Raw genomic sequence first — 15,664 nt, 5'->3', positions numbered from 1 at the left:
AACTGCCTTTGAATTTGATTTAAATATAACGTTAATTTAATATGTTAATATTCAATTTAATCACTGATTCTATCAAACACCTAACTTTATAATGTGTGGCAGATGTCACAACCTTCTCTTCACTTCACTGTGATGTGCACTGCTCACCCATTCCCCCTTCTCGTTTGCATAAGCATTTCCCAAATTTCTGAAGCACACCACTTCTGCTGCTCCGCTGTCAAGCCCGCAATTCTCTGTGCAAAACCTGGCACCTTGTACATTGTTAGAATGAAGCTGAAAAAAACGCTCACTCTCTGAGGGCAGTTCTGCATTGAGACATTGTAGAGGAAACACGTGTGAGGCTGTGTAGTAAACACAGATATCACAAAGTCTTTTGTTCCTCTAGTTTGGCACTTAACACCAGCACTGTGGTTTTAATTACTCCTGCACCTGCTCGACTACCTGGTTGTATGGCCATGAATGTTAAGAAAAAAGTCCAGCTTGAAATCACTACATAAACTCTTTTAGGAATGCCCATATTGAACTTTTAATGCAAAGACATTGTTTTTAATATGACCAATAATAATAATAATAATAATAATAATAATAATAATAATAATGGCGAAGCAGTGGCGCAGTAGGTAGTGCTGTCTCACAGCAAGAAGGTCCCTAGGTCGAACCTCGGCTCAGTTGGGGTTTCTGTGTGGAGTTTGCATGTTCTCCCTGCGTTCGCGTGGGTTTCCTCCGGGTGCTCCGGTTTCCCCCACAGTCCAAAGACATGCGGTACAGGTGAATTAGGTAGGCTAAATTGTCCATAGTGTATGAGTGTGTGTGTATGTGTGTGTGGATGTTTCCCAGAGATGGGTTGCGGCTGGAAGGGCATCCGCTGTGTAAAAAACGTGCTGGATAAGTTAAACAGCTGTGGCAACCCCGCATTAATAAAGGGACTAAGCCGACAAGAAAATGAATGAATGAATAATAATAATAAATGATTTATTCAATTTCTTTTCAGCTTAGTTCCTTTATTAAACTGGGGTCGCCACAGAGGAATGAACCGCCAACTTATCCAGCCCATTTTAACACAGCGGATGCCCTTCCAGCCGCAACCCATCTCTGGGAAATATCCACATTATTTACATTACATTATTTTCTTAAGAACTTAATTAAAATCATTATCATCACCATCATCATCATTATTATTGTTGTTAACACAACTGATTGTGCTATTACACAATACACATTATTCTAAGCACTCTATGGTATGCTTTCACTTTCTATAGAACTTTTTTTGTAAGTGAAGTGCTTAAGTAAGTGTTAGCTTCCAGTTTTTGGCTCATGCAGTTTAGACAAACATACTGTAGGCTGAGTCAGCTGTGGAAGCTGGGTTACAAAAGGTTTTTGAGCATCCAAAGCTCCTTCTCAATCGAAAAGGATCAGCCGGTAATTCTTTGCCTAGGAAAGGCGGAAGGGAAAATGGAAAAAGGAGATGAATCATCCAAAAACTCATTACTAACTGGCTCGTGAATTATTGGTAGGTTTTTCTATCATCAATACCACATACAAGTTAGTACTCCAATAACAACATTTAGCCTGATGGCTTTGAGTTGTACTGCTGACATTTCTAAGGTGACCGGTTTCATCTGTATAAATCATCAACTACAAAGAGAATTACTCACTGAGAAGGTTCATCTTGACATTGTACAAAGGGTCAAAAAGGGATAAGGGACAGATATTTGTGCAAAAATCTGCATCTGCATTTGCTTTGAAGAACAGCTTGACTCTTTCTACCAAGTATCAAGAGGATCAAGCCAACTTGACCTTGAAAGGCCGAGGACATCTTGAATGTCAAAAAGCCTGTGAGTTACACTAACCCTTGCAGAACCAGGGAACCTATATCTCTGCTATCAAACCATCCCAATAGGGGAGCTGGAAGAAGACAATGGGAGATGCCACTGCGTATTAGATTGCAAATGCAATCGTGCCGGGGTCATGCCGAATGCCAACTTCCCAAGCTGAGGAAGGAGGAAGCAGCAAGGATGAAATCTACGGGAGGGAATCTGAACCACATTAGGCATCATCCAAACATGCAATCTAGCACACAATAATGCTTGAAGAGGAACGCAAGAGCAATGGGAGACAAACAGACTACTGTAATAACCCTATTGCACCAGGCAGCATGTATTTTCCTCCCTTGCCGGAGCCGAGAGCTGTGGCCCGCGACTAGCACAATCCTCATTTACAATGACCTGCTTGTATAGATGGAAAAAACAGCAGCATAAATGTGATGAACACAAAGAAGGTGTTAGGAGGGGGGCACAAACTGCCCACGGGTGCATAAAATGAAACTGTGCAGCCACAGGTGCAATAATATCCTCATGACTAGCGGGCTAATGCGCTGCTCACCTGAACCTGAACCGGAGAGGTTGAGGCAATGAATCAACCAAACCTGGCTAAGACTGAGCGCATCCTCCATTTGTGTAAACAAGCCCCTATAAATAAATGATCATTCTGAGCTTATCTGCAAAGCAGGGTTTCTTTTCTCTCTCTCTCTCTCTCGCTTGCTCTTTTTTTTTTTTTTTTGTCAGGTGCATTATGCATGTTAATTGGTTTGCTCAGCATCAACTGCTTAAGATGAGGGTGTGTGTGTGTAAGTACCTGAATTCGACTGTATGATTTACAACTGATGGTGACAGCCCAAGAAACCAAGTGATGGCAGTGAGTAAGACAGGGAACTGCTAGTCTATCACTGTTACTGTGTGGCAAATCAGACTGTAGCTTATTAATTACATGCGTCTGTTTTCATTCCAATGTGTCACCCCACTGTAATACTGTCATTCTGCCTGTATAACACTCTAACTCACATTCCTGCATTGCTGTTCTGGCACTTCACTGCTGAATCTACCAAGAGAAATTATGTGTGACCCGAAACAGAGGCTTGTGGTTTAAATTGAATACAATGAGATAAAAAAAGACAGTCTCATGAAAATAATCTTTCTATAATGCTATCTTCAGTGGAGGAGCTTAAATTCAAACACCTACAGCTGCATGACAAGAGCTTAAATAATTGTTCAGACAGACTCATATAATCACAAAAGTTATCAGTTCAAATAAGACGATTATTTCACTTATTGAACACACAGAATCTCTCACAAAAATAATACAAACTAATCTGATTCACTAAACCTTAATAATAATAATTTGTCATGATGTTTTGGGGTACTTACTTTAGATTTATTTCTTGCTAGATGGTCATATAATAATGCAGTTAAGACAGTTGAATGCAATTATATTTAGCTTGAAATCAATTTATAAATAAAATAAAAAAATTAAATAAAAATTTAAAATTAAATAAACTATTAAATGAATGAAAAAAACAGACTAAACCACCCTATTTTTGTGATTATTTTGTAAAAAAAAGTATGTGTGTGTATGTGTGTGTGTGTTTGTATATATATATATATATATATATATATATATATATATATATATATATATATATATATATATATATAGTTGAAGTCAGAATTATTAGCCCCCCTTTGATTTTTTTTTTCCTTTTTTAAAATATTTCCCAAATAATGTTTAACAAAGCAATTTTTCTGAAATTTTTCAATTTGTCTTATAATATATATATTTTTTTCTTCTGGAGAAATTCTTATTTGTTTTATTTCAGCTAGAATAAAAGCAGTTTTTAATTTTAAGGTTCAAAAAATCAATTTTTTAGTTAACATTATTTTTAAATGTCACTTTAAACTGTATAGAAGTGTCTTGAAAATATCTAGTCAAATAATATTTGCTGTCATCATGGCAGAGATAAAATAAAACATTTATTAGAAATTATTAAAACTATTATGTTTAGAAATGTGTTGTAAAAAAAATCTTCTCTCCATTAAACAGAAATTAGGGAAAAAATAAACAGAGGGGCTAATAATTCAGACTTATATATATATATATACAGTTGAAGTCATAAATATTAGCCCCCTTCGATTTTTTTTTTTCTTCTTTTTTAAATATTTTCCAAATGATGTTTAACAGAGCAAGGAAATTTTCACAGTATGTCTGATAATATTTTTTTTCTACAGAAACCTTATTTGTTTCATCTCGGCTAGAATAAAAGCAGTTTTTAATTTTTAAAAAAACATTTTAGGGACAAAATTATTAGCCCCTTTAAGCTATATTTTTCTCGATAATCTACAGAACAAACCATCGTTATACAATAACTTGCCTAATTTCCCTAACCGGCCTAGTTAACCTAATTAACCTAGTTAAGCCTTTAAATGTCCTTTTAATCTGTATAGAAGTGTCTTGAAAAATATACAGTAAAATATTATTTACAGTTATCATGGTAAAGATAAAATAAATCTGTTATTAGAAATGAGTTTTTAAAATTATTATGTTTAGAAATGTGTTGAAAAAATCTGCTCTCCGTTGAACAGAAATTGGGGAAAAAATAAACAAGTGGTCTAATAATTTAGGGGGGCTAATAATTCTGACTTCAACTGTATGTATATATATATATATATATATATATATATATATATATATATATATATATATATATATATATATACACACACACACACACACACACACACACACACACACACACACACACACACACACACAAAAAAGTATTCATAGCACTTCACTTTTTCCACATTTTTATTTTATGTTACAGCCTGATTCCAAAATGGATTTAACTCTTTTATTTCCTCAAATATCTACACACAATACCCCATAATGACAATGTGAATTATTTTTTTTTAAATTGTTGCAAATTTATTACAAATAAAAAAAAAACCCTGAAAAATCACATGTACATAAGCATTCAAAACCTTTGCTCAGTACTTTGTTGATGCACCTTTGGCAGCAATTACAGCTTCAAGTATTTTTAAATATGATGCCACAAACTTGGCACACATGTCTTTGGTAATATTTGCCCATTCCTCTTTGCAGTACATCTCAAGCTCTATCAGGTTGGATGGGAAGTGACAGTGTAGAGCCATTTTCAGATCTCTCCAGATATGTTCAATAGGATTTAGGTCTGGGCTCTGGCTGGGCCACTCAAGGACAAGCCACTTCACACTGTTGTGAAGCCACTCCATTGATATTTTGGCGGTGTGCTTTAGGTCACTGTCCTGCTGGAAGATGAATCGTCACCCCAGTCTGAGGTCAAGAGCACTATGAAGCAGGTTTTCATTCATGTCTCTACATTGCTGATTCATCTTTCCCTCCTGACTAGTCTTCCAGTTCCTACTGATGAAAAACCTCCCCACAGCATGATGCTGCCACCACCATGCTTCAATGTAGGGATGTTATAAGCCTGGTGATAAGCGATGCCTGGTTTTCTTTAAGCGTAACGCCTGGTATTCAAGTGGCGTTGCCATGCCTGGCATTCATTGTTGCCAGCAACAAAGGGTTTCACACTGCATGATTTTACAATAGGAAGAATCGCAGACAACTTTGTCTCGGTCCGCAAACTATGTCACATAACACATTTGAGAAGTGGTATGAAAACAACGCGAGGACACGAAGTGTATATTTTGTAATAAACTACATAATGAGAAAGAAGCCTTTAATGGGGTAGAAAATTTACTTACTTTGCTTACCTGGCTTTTTAGGGGAATTAGCAATTTCTCCTCAACCTTTTTCTGTTTCGAAACAGTTGTGGTATTGCTTAGATGATATGTTAAACAGACAAAAGCATTCTGGCCCAATTTCCACTAGTTTTTTCTCCATTACTTGGGTCCAAATAAACCAAAAAGAAGCAGTTTTAACTTCTCCCCCAATCTTCTGCTGGCCTGCAGATACCCATACTACTGAATGCTGCTTTCTCATTGGCTGTGGTTAATCGCTGATGGGATTTTCAGTCTGAACATATTTCACACAGCATGACTTTGAATCGTCTAGATATTTAGCATGCCAAATAACTCATGGGTGTTGCCGACTCATTGGCGATTCTCTGAGATAGTGTCTTTGATGGTTCACACTGTGTGATTGATACTCAGGTGAACGAGCACTGATTTACCTGTGATTTCAAGCATTTGTCTGCGATTTCTAAAAAAGTTAAAATCGAGGATAAAATCATGGAGTCTGAACTCAGCATTAGTAAATGTGGTCTCATTGTTAAAGGCAAATTTACCTGAAAGACAGAAACAATGAAGTAATAAAAGCTGTTTCAATCAACTACCCCTTAGAGGCACATTCACTGCATGATCCTTTGGCCAAGTTGTGAGAGAGCACGACCCCATCATTCCATCCCACTCTCATGATGCTGTTTACACTACACTGCCATTAACGACCTGAGGAGAGCACTAACCTGGCTATTATTGCCACCCCAGGCCGGCTCTGAGTCTCTGGTCCCGGGTCAGCCCTTACACTCACGTGCTGGGTGGAGAGTGGACAGCACCAAGTCTCCCATCAGCCGAGGAGCAGCGGAGGTCAGAGTCATTTTTTTGGTCTAAGAAAAAGCTATTAGAGGGAGAGCTTGTCTTTTCTCATTATGGCCATCACGTGTCTCCTTGCCTGCCAGTAGAGATCAGCGACGCTCTCAGAGCAACAGTTAAAAGTGCAGTCAGCGAAGCTCCATTGCACAGGTACTGGAGCAGCTCTGTGTAGATAGCCTCTAAGAGAAATGAATGCAAGGTAGACAGCCTCCCACCAGTATCAAGCTTCAAGCCACTAGCTGTGGTATTAAACAAGAAGTGTGGAAAGCATATGAAGCACATAGGTTACAGAAATTAATTGCTTCAGCCTCCATATTGGTAATTAGGCATCTCCTGCAATCACGCTCCTTAGCTGTAGCCATGCGAGAATTGTAAAATAAACAGTGACCTCTGAAATATGTTTCAACAATTAGATTCCCGAGTTAAACGGCAAGCTCTGATTTCTCTCTCTCTCTTTTGGGGGGAGTTTTCAGTTTCTCTTTCTCTCGTTCTCAATCACAGGCATGACACTACTTACTTTTAGCCATCAAAGCAGAGCCAGGGGTCATTCAATTATAGCTTTAAATAGACTGATTTAATTATTGGCCCTATTCTCATTAAAATGCTAATGGAGATTGTAATTAATAGATTAGGTATGAACATTGAGGGGAGCAAATGACAAAATAATAATTAAGCGTATGATAACAAAGAGCCTTGAGCAAAGCTCTCTGAAATTATTATGAACATTTCGCTAATAATAAACATTTGGCAATCCTTAGAGGATCATAACATAGTTTGTGGAACTAAATGTGCTTTGCTAAGTGGTTTGAGATGCAGAGGTGTTTTTGGTTCCGTTTGAGAACGAAGCGCATCTATTTACACAATCGTTTTCACACTGAAAAAAAAAAATCATACACATACTAACAAGAGATGGCTGCACGGATCAACAACTGGATGCATCTAAAAAATAGGATGAAATTGAATCCCATTACTTAAATCATGCAAGACTGCAAAGACTAGCATCCTAGTGTGAGGAGCTACTTTTTATTCATCGCACACATTTCAGCCCTTACGGCGAGACTGTGGTTGTGAAATATCTTGATTTTGTTCCATTTGTGTTTCTCGCTACGATGAACAGAAATGATGAAATTTCTACAATGGACAACCAGTTGGTAATCAATAAAGCTAATAATGTCTACCTGTTTCAACTAAAAATATCCACAGGTATCAGAAACTTTATGGTTAGAATACAAATCTCTCAATTTATATTTAAGTATTTGAATTACTAATAATCATATAATAATTCTAGTTTAAAACCGGATTTATACATTTTACTAAGAACAGTTGAGTTATATATCATGAATAGCAGGTGCTCTTTAAAGTGCAAATCAAATATGGTGCCTCCTTGAAGAAGAAGAAAAAAACATCTGGTTTGAAGTGGGAGCTGTAAGGTGCCAATCAATGCTTGTAAAAATCTAACTCCATTGCTTTGAACAGCAGCTTTAGCTGGTTCAAAAAATCTACAATGCTCTTGTACAGAGAAATCAGAGTCCTTGGTCTAGTGGAGGTATTGAATTCTGTCCATCCTTCACCTGAAACAAGCTGAGGAGAGATGGAGGTGGTGGGTCTGCACTCCACCGGCAAACTTTTCAAAGGAGGCAGGATGTTTGTATTCTACTCCAACCACTTAATGCAGACAAAACACAATGTGCGATTGTGATTCAAGTGAAAGTCAAACATTTATGTAAAACCTCTAAGAGGAAAATAGCACTTGACAAGATCAGGCCAGGTATCAATTATTTATTTCAAATGCCAAAGCTATTGAAATAGATATGAAATTATATATTAATTGTTAACCCGCTCTGTGAATTGTTCTCTACCTGTGTGGTCTTCATAATTCAAGATCAAGCTAATATACAGTAGTACCAGTTCTTTATTGTATCGGTTTCCTTTCTCATCCCTAAACAGAAGTAACACAGTTACTAAGCACCCTGTGTGCCGTATTAGTTATTTTTCCAGGCATGAAGCAAAAACATAATTAATAGCTTTTCTGGCTTAAATTAAAACCATACCAAAAAAAAAAAAAAAAAAAGCTAAATCTAGCTGGAAGCCCATTAGTCAAAAAAAGCAGGAGGCTCATGGTCTGTTCTAATGCATTATACATGGCTGGGTTAAATGTGGAGAATGAGAGGCTTGTTAAGCCTGGACCGGAGAATCCCATGAGGGGTTTGCCATAATGAAATCCTCAGCTTGTGCATTACGCCAGACATAAGACATTTATTCCACTCCTGAATTTATCTATTCCTTCTCAACACAGGCGTGTAGGGAACTTAAGGGGATGAGGGAATATTATTAGCCCAAAAATGTGCTCTCATTCACAATTTGAGGAATGATGATGTACAAAGCAGTTGTAGTGTGCAGAGATAAACGTGGTTGATGTTTAAATGGAAAATGGAAATGATTTATGGATCATCTATGAGTCTTGACAGTTATTGTACATTTTGCACATAAAGGATAGACATACTTGGAAGGCGACACCAACAAGTGTATACCATCTATAGACAAGCCCTAAGTGCTGAGAAATTGTGGCTTGAAGCAAAACAGAAATAATATCAATGCTGTTTTTTTCTTTTTTTCTTTCTCCGAGATAAATTTATGGATGTTTGGTCCTAATGGTCACACCACTGCAGTAGCTTCAAAGGAACAGAAGTACTGTATGTCCACATCTAATTGTCAAAAATGTATGAATTCCCTTAACTCTAAGGTGATTGGTTTGCATTGTTCTGGCCTCTGCAATCCCCTTATGCAGGATGCTATTCAAAAACACAACAGAATACAGGGCACTTGAATATTCCTACACATTCAATCGGGTTTAAATCGAAATAGCAATTTGAAAAGCTTGTTTATTACTATGGCGAGGAAGCAAAAGCACAAATAATTTAACATGATCCAACTAACGTTACTTAAAAACAGACAACTGTACCAGCAGAATCCATGAGCCCCTATTTCACTATGGGGAAAATGGAAGCTCTAAATTTCTGCTCTACTTCTCTCTCTCTCTCTCTCTCTCTCTCTCTCTCTCTGTGTGTGTGTGTGTGTTTGTGTGGACCTTTGACCTGTTTGCGTGAGGTAACGTTAACAAGGCTGTTACACTAATTCTTGTGGATCCACACAAGAGCATGTTACTCTGCAGCGCATGTTTTCTTTACCGCATCTATCATGGATCAGCTGTGATAACTGCGCATTATAGACTGCAGCCGTTTCTCTGTATCTGCATCTTTTATGAAATTATAGTAAATCACATTTTAAATCGCAAACACAACTTTGATCAGATTAATCGCAATTTGGTTTTTTTTCTCCAAATAGTGCAGCCGTACTCTTAAGTATCTTTTAAAAAGTGCCTTAAAATGTGCATAAAAAAACATAAATATTATTTCAATCTTTCGACTTAAGAATATTTTTATATAACATATTGCTTGCACTTTTCTTAAGTAGCTAGCTTTACATCAAAAGTGCAAAAGTGATTGTTTTTAATAATGTTTAATTTGTTTAGCATGTCTGCTGATGCTTATTGTAAGGCGACCTTGGGTGTCTAGAAAGGCGCCATTTACAAATAAAATGAATTATTATATTATTATTATTAAAATTGTTTAAAAGTAAATCCTACAAAATGTTAAGATACAGAGGTATAGAGCTACAGATTGCATAATAATAATATAAGTGAAACTTTTGACTAATATAACTGTGTAAACCCAATATTAGGGTGTCACGGTGTCACAGTGGGTAGCACAATCACCTCACAGCAAGAAGGGTGCTGGTTTAAGCCTTGGCTTAGTTGGCATTTCGGTGCAAAGTTTGCATGTTCTCCTTGTGTTTGCATGGGTTTCCTCCGGGTGCTCCGGTTTCCCATTGACATGTGCTATAGGTGAATTGGATAAGCTAAATTATCCGTGTTGTATAAGTGTGAAAGAGCGTGCATGGATGTTTGCCATTAATGGGTTGCAGCTGGAAGGGCATCCGCTGCATAAGACATGTGCTGGATAAGCTGGCGGTTCATTTCGTTGTGGCGACCTCTGAATAACAAAGGGACTAAGCCAAAAAGATAATAAATGAATGAATGAATGAATGAATGAATGAATGAATGAATGAATGAATGAACCTAGCATTAGTGACATGAGGGTAAATATTGAATTTAAAATGTGCACATTTTAACAGGACTTTAGGACCAAGCTGGACGCTAATGCACAGTACAAAATGTTCCATAGATTGAATAAAAAATAAAACTTACTTTAAATCCACAGGCCCTCTAGCATGACGAGAGAATCCCAATTTCAGATATATATTAAAATGTTATGCCACCATTCATTTGGCCAAGTGCACAAGAGCAAAGCTCGCCGAAATTATGATTACATGCACTTCAATCTTTGCTGACCAACTGAGGACGGACTCTGAAATTCAATTAACCCAGTACAGAGTGGCCTTGGGGAAGTGGATACCGCAATCAAATATGAAAAGAGATTATTTGCCATGATGGCCATCTTCACATGTGAAAATGGAGCACGGTAGATTAATTCCAGCTACACCAAGGTCAGACCACTACAGTGAAGCCTGCCAGGAGACTGGAACTCGAGGTTCCGTTTAAAATGCAAACTCCAGGGTCTGAGCTGGTTGAAAACTGAGCTTTTGATATTACAGCCACAACATGCACAAGATTACATTACACTTTTGCCCAACCATAGATAATAAGAAGCCAGTCCAAATCCGCTTTTGGCGATGCATGTCTGCCACATTTGACAAATCCAACTCTCCCTACAGTCGCTGTCCTCAGTCACCTGGATAACAGCGCTAGCTTTCAAACTCCTATTATTTAGAAGATCACTCAGGTCTCCTCCACATGACTAGGTGCAGTGTGCTTCATTGTGAATTAGTCCCATTGCAGTGAAAGTAGTCAATTACTGCTGTCTCTTCTTTTGTGCTACCCATCCACTTTCCTATCTGCAGTCACAGAAAGTCCTTAATGATGGGTCTCAGATGAGCGTTTGACATTTTTTTCCCCCTCCCGCTCCCCAACAGCACTTCAAGGCCTGGGAGCTCCATTAGGGAGGTAACCTGTAAAGCGTGGCTGCAGGCTACGGCTGGCGCTCCTTCTGCCTGTAGTCTTACACTTCTCCATTTAACACTGTGAGACATTAAAGGCAGTGCCTCGCCGAGAGCTTAGAGATACTGAGGCGAGGCAGGGAGGCTCAGACTGCAGCCCGACGACTGGCTTTGATGGCGGAGCTGACTGCAATTTGGAAACAAGGTTTTAAATAGTTTCAAAGTATGATCTTCAGGCTGTGACCAGACATTTAAAACTGGCTGGCTTTGATTTTGTTTTGTTAAAACTGGAAATTACAGATGTACTGTATATCAGTGGTTCTAAGAAAGAAGTCTGAAAGTTGAAAGTCTGCTCCGATAGGGTCACCGGCACATTTGACAAATAAACAAGCAAATGCTGAAATGTAATAACAAAACAATTATAGAATTGTGCCATCAATCAACTTTTGATCTGTTTTATTAACTGTACATTATTTCAAATTTACATTAGTTGTTAAAAAGGCTAACATCGTATTCATTTGCTTCAAGTGTTAGACTGATACATAAAAAAAAGACATAAACAAATGCAGTACTGATGGGTAGTACGCTCAAAAAAAATATATATATTTTTTTTTGCACTTCCACAAATGTTGCCAAATAGGTTTTTGGGAATATTTGTGCAAGTGCAAAAAAAAAAAAACTGTTGGGGTGATCTGTTTTCCCATCTAAAAAGATATGATACAAGCTACAATATTGCAACCTACTGTGCATTACCAGAGAGCAAATGTTTATTTCACTAAACTGAAAAATTATTCATTAGATTTACTGTTTTTTATTAAGGTAAGTGGATGCAAACTATTTATATGGGCTGGATTTAAATAAACTAATTAATTTGAATCTTATTAAATTCAATTTATTTGCTTTAAATTCAGCTCAGATAAATTGTTTGCAACCACTTAGCTTAAAAAAATTTGAGTAAATCCAATAAATATTTATTTTTCAGTATATATCCTGAAGGTTTAAAAAAAAAGTATATGTTGTTCTCCTTATTTTACTGCAATTTAATTGAATGGTGTCACAAAAATTACTAAGTCGTTAAACTGTATTTTGCTATTTCTGCAAATAATTTTAGAAAATATCTGCAGATTTATTTAGAATGGGAGTAGAGTAAACCAAAAACTTAATATATGAAAAAAAAATAATACATTTTTAATCTTATTGAATGTTTGCAATGCAAATCCAAGTAGACCCATTTATAAAGTCTCTCATATATCTAAAAGACAGAAAATATTAATTTGCAAACTGTATTGTAAATAAATCAAATGAACATTTTCATATTAGTCAATAATATTTCTGATATTAATTAAAAAACAAAATAAATATAAAATGTACATACATTCGCACAAGTAAATAAATGCACTCAAAGAAGTGCAAAAAGTTTGAAGAAATCTGAGGATTCCGTGTGGGCCTAGTTATTACATAAAAATTTAGTTTAATACTAGAATAAATAATATTTTAAACATGAACATTGACAATTACTTTAAATCAAAAAAGAAAAAAAAATGGGACCTTATATATATATATATATATATATATATATATATATATATATATATATATATATATATATATATATATATAAAAGGTCCCAATTTATTTTTATTTTTTTTATATATATATATAATTTTTTTTCTCCAAATAATTGCAGCCTTAGTTAACTTTTTTTCCAAACTTAAACAGGTTCAACTACAGCAAAATAAATTAAAAATAAAATAAATAACTCATATAACACGTTCTGAATAAAGCAGCATCAGATTACAGTGGTCCCATTAGGTTAAACGGGTCATAATTTCAATTTATTCCAGAGATTAAAAATAAAACGACCTTTCTAGTCAGGGTGCTGTCTTTGTGTGTGAACGTGCACTTTCAAACCAGCACACTGTGTTTGTTTGTAGCCGTGTAAGCAGCTATCGTCACTGTTTGTAATAATGGTGGACACGGTAAGAGCCAACGGGAAGAGCCAGAGTGATGCGCGCTCTGCCGGGAGAATTCTATGGATTACCTAGCAAGACAACACTTGTTTTCAAAATGAGTTGGAAAGTCCACCTTCCAAGCTTTATGCAGGTATGTCTCTCATGTCTGACCACAGTTTACAAGGAGCCTGTGTCTCACATGGATGACTGTAATAACAAAGCCTTGTGGAAGTGGCCAGATTAAAAGTTATGAGCTCAGACTGAGAAACTAGACATAGAGTTGGTTTCATACTTTATCAAGCAATTTTAAACACGCACACTGCATTTAAAAGTAGATAACAAGCTTTCTATAGATATATGTCTCATGTCAGTTTCAGTGCATTTTACTGGCACATTTTCAAAAACAGTTTGCGGAGAAAAAAAAGAAAGAATGACTACACTGTTTATTTTCCTTATTTTGCAAATGCACACATTTTTGTTGTTATTGTGGGAGGACTCAAAAATGGACACCGAACAGATTTGATTGATGTATTGCTCTTATCTGTATGATCAAAACTGAAAGTGTTATTTTAGTGCTTTTAGGCATAATCAGAAGAAGACGCCTCAAAACGAGTATACACAGTCTTTGACCCCTGAGGGTTACACCTTTAATTGTCATGTTAATAATAATTTAAAGTCACTAGCCTTTGAATTATGATAAACAATTAAAGTAGCATTTTGGGAACCACCTTGGGTTCCTGTCCTGGAACAAAGCCAGTTGAGAACCACCCTATGACAACTGTAACCGTTCAAATGACAAGGGGAACACATTAAAGCAAAATTAGAAGATCACAGCCATTCAAAGCCAGCATAATTGTTCAGCGTTTCATTTCAATTCTGATCACTTTGTTCTGTCACAAAAGGCCATGTAACACATTTCCAAAGGCATGCGAGTAAACCTCTTTCCAATACAAGCGGACATTTTAATCACTGAACATAAGCAGGATTCAATTAGCCAAACACAAAACAACATCCTACCTTCTAAAGCTCACCGAAAAAAGTGCGAAGGCCATCTCTAAAAAACAAATGTCTTAATAAAGTTTGATAATTGGAAAAGGGGCAAACTGGCAGTGAGAGAGAGGAGCGGTCAAACCACATTGAAGGAGGGTGACAACACTGAAAAGGTCCCACTCAATCGCACCCACAAGGCCCCTCAGCTGGAGTTACAATTAGCACATTGGGGTGTGTTCAGCGCCTGCTGTTTGCTGCATGCATTAATTGCCTCACACTCGCTGTTACAGCCGTCTTAGAGCGCTGAACCTTGCCATCTGACTTTTTCCCATTTGGCTCATGGTGTTTTTGTTTTTCTGTTGATTAATTAACAACGTCTTTTTAGGAGGGAAATAAGGAACGAAGCCGTAGAAAAACAGAAAAGCAAAACTTTTAATGAAGTGATATTAATAAAAGATAAGTGCTCCTTGTGAAGCGTGCAGTCCTGATACAGACTGTTGACCGTTAAGACTTGCCACCCACTCAGCTCACTTATGAAATGCCTGGGGACAATTCATATAAAACTGTCAAGAGTATAAAACTGCTCTTCCATAACCAAACATGTAATGCATCTCAAATTACAGCTGCTAGAGCAGGGCCTCTGGGAAAGCCAAGGGCACAAAAGGGCAGGACGATGCTAATGCCATACTGTTTAAAATATTTTAAGCTGAGCAGTATTCACCCTGAGATGCCTCATACAAATGTTCAATGTAGCGACACACCTTGAAGGTTGAAGGGCGAAACCAAAGATAATCTGTGTTAACTGTTGTATAAATGTAGTATCACTCGTTTCATACTTTACATAACAAATATTGGTTAAATGTTAAGGTGAGAATAAATTACAGCTGAGTACCTCAGATAGTCACTGCGATAGTCCCAAGGATCTGCAATGTAGTTGGGATTATAGTTGACCAGACGTTACAGTTGTAAAACAGAGTGGAGTAATATATTCAAAGTTTATAGAGTCAAAGTTTCTAATTTCATGTGTTTTAAACACCTGACCTGAGCAAATTTAAGCCCTTTGGGTACAATACATTAAATGTTTGTAGCGTAAAGATGAATTGTGCATTAAATAATTTTTTACTCAATAAAAACAATGGGCGAGGCAGTGGCGTAGTAGGTAGTGCTGTCGCCTCACAGCAAGAAGGTCGCTGGTTCGAACCTCAGCTCAGTTGGCGTTTC

General features: G+C 36.9%; 1 protein-coding gene across 10 annotated transcripts in view; it reads right to left on the bottom strand.

The window, feature by feature from the left end:
• Window positions 1-15,664, bottom strand: part of tenm3 (teneurin transmembrane protein 3) — a 971,756-nt gene that overhangs the window by 645,625 nt on the left and 310,467 nt on the right. The window contains exon 1 of one of the 10 annotated variants that reach the window (XM_087235112.1): window positions 14,471-14,598. The exons of the other annotated variants lie outside the window; for them this stretch is intronic. The gene's annotated coding sequence lies outside the window, so the exon portion shown is untranslated. Of the gene's footprint in view, window positions 1-14,470; window positions 14,599-15,664 lie in introns of those variants that run through there. 10 annotated transcript variants of the gene reach the window in all.

The sequence above is a fragment of the Danio rerio genome, chromosome 1 (assembly GCF_052040795.2).
Source record: "Danio rerio strain M-AB ecotype USA chromosome 1, GRCz13ab, whole genome shotgun sequence".
NCBI classification, from domain to species: Eukaryota; Metazoa; Chordata; class Actinopteri; order Cypriniformes; family Danionidae; genus Danio; species Danio rerio.
The sequence above is the reverse complement of the archived record's forward strand: the minus strand, read 5'-3'. Positions and strand labels throughout refer to the sequence as shown.